The sequence below is a fragment of the Tenrec ecaudatus genome, unplaced genomic scaffold (assembly GCF_050624435.1).
Source record: "Tenrec ecaudatus isolate mTenEca1 unplaced genomic scaffold, mTenEca1.hap1 Scaffold_99, whole genome shotgun sequence".
In the NCBI taxonomy this organism is placed as follows: Eukaryota; Metazoa; Chordata; class Mammalia; order Afrosoricida; family Tenrecidae; genus Tenrec; species Tenrec ecaudatus.
This window is the reverse complement of record NW_027459708.1, coordinates 520,128-522,204: the sequence shown is the minus strand read 5'-3', so window position 1 is coordinate 522,204 and position 2,077 is coordinate 520,128.

The following is a 2,077-nucleotide window of genomic DNA, read 5'->3' as shown; positions in this document are numbered from 1 at the left end:
GTGAGGCAACACTGAAGTCAGCCTATGAAACGCGGCATGTTAAGATTTCCTTCACATTCAAATAGTTGAAAATCTAAGGCATGAGCTGAGAATAGTAAAACTGTTTGATGCTCCATAATCGGTGCAGGGGAAACACCAGAATAATTGCCTCTTCCTTAATATACTTGAATCTGCTGGAGTTACATTTGGAGGTGAGATATGGGAAACTGTTTGAATTACAATAGTATGGAAATAAAAGCAATTTTACACTGTGAGAAGCTCAAGTGTTTTCATTGGAATCAGTTGTCTGAATGACACCCACCTTGGGTTTTTTTTTTCTTCAGTTGTAGCTTATGATTCTGTGTCTTCTCTTCTGCAGGCTAGGTTTTCAGGGTATTGACTGCTCTTTCTAGACTTTTGACAAACCTTTTGTCTGCAGGTTTAAGGTCTGGTGCTGGCTGCACTTTTGCCTATGGGAAGGAGAGGGACACAGAATCAAAGGGTTTATTCAGATGGTCTATGTGTCCTAACGTAGAAGTCAGACAGAACAGTGTGGTTACTGTAGTTGCCATCCGCCTGGGACTGGGTTTTGCCTGCGGAAGAATGATAGGGATAAAACTGATGCAAACAGAAGCAAGCATCTTTAATATTTTGATGCGTTCAGACTCCAGCCTAGACACTGATCCTTTCTGGGGACATTATATGCAGTCTCCCCTGACTCCAAAACAGTTCTGAGGAGTCGGTGATTGTGACTGAGTAGGAGGGCTCACTGTCTAGATATCACACGTCGTAGGTCCACATGAGGGCTATTCCACATCAAGCGGTGTCTTAGTGTGCCTCAATCAATTTTTCCACCCAAATCCCTAGGATTCTGAATTTCCTAGTACCCTGTGTCCTGCAGTCCCTTTTACCCAATAACCCTGGTGTTTATACTTTATAACCACATTTTCATTTGTGGAGATTAAAAAAAATTTTGTTATTAAATAATGTGATTTATGGAAATTGAAAAAATAAGCCATTAGAAACTTATTTGTCTGAAAAAAATAATGCCAGTTTGCAAGGAAATGTCTGGATAGGCTGAGTAGGCAATAATAGAGCCGTCTCAAAGTTGGCAGTCAAGCACTTGCTTCATTGAATGTATGTCACTATCCACAGTGTTGGAAGTAAATTGGCGTCATGAAACAGGTTCCTGAAAGGTCCCCAAATCACTATTCCAAGGATTTAAACCATACTTTCCCCCATTCCATTTAACCTCCAGATCATTCAAGCTTTTAAAAAACAGGTCAATTTCATATTCAGTTCATCAGCCCACAACTCAATTGGCTCATATCAGTTCAAAGACCCAGAAAACACAATCTCTGAGTTGTTCTGTATTATAGTTATGATGAGCTGCATTATGACCATCTGCTTCTCTTTCTTTTTTAGATAGTTTACCATAAGTAGCATGCACTCATGCTATACCACACACCTCAAATGCCATTGTAGCCGTAAGTTTATATCCAATGTATTCAAGACCCACAGACTGATGACGGTGAGATATGTAAAACCAGGGGGTGGGAGTCCCGCATCCAGAGATTTTTCATTTTTTTTTAATATTAACTAAGACACTCAATATTGGTTTCTCTTGTTAGTTTTTCAAAATTTTTTAAAAAGATGCTCAGTTACTGTTTTGTTGGGGTTTTTATATTTTGTGTTTGTTTTTGTATTTACCTCTTTTGTATAGGTAGGGAATTTATAGGGAAATATGTACTGTATGGAATAAATTTTAAGAACTAAAATATATTTTATTTTAAATAAATTAACGGATCTTTGATCTTACAGCTAAATCACTGATTATATATTTGCAGAGCCGACTTAAAGGATGAAAGAAAATTCTATCAAGGGTGTTACTTTTGACTTCAAAGCCTTTTAAATAAAGTCTTTTAACTACCTGTGGAAAAAAATATAAGAAAAAAAAAAAGCTAGAATCATGAGGTATTTGACTTCGGTCAGGACTGCCTCTTGACAAAATCGTCGGGATGGGATCGGACATAACTGAGAACTGAGTACCTTTCATCCAAACAGTTACTGTGGGGTAGATTCCAATTCATGGAACTAC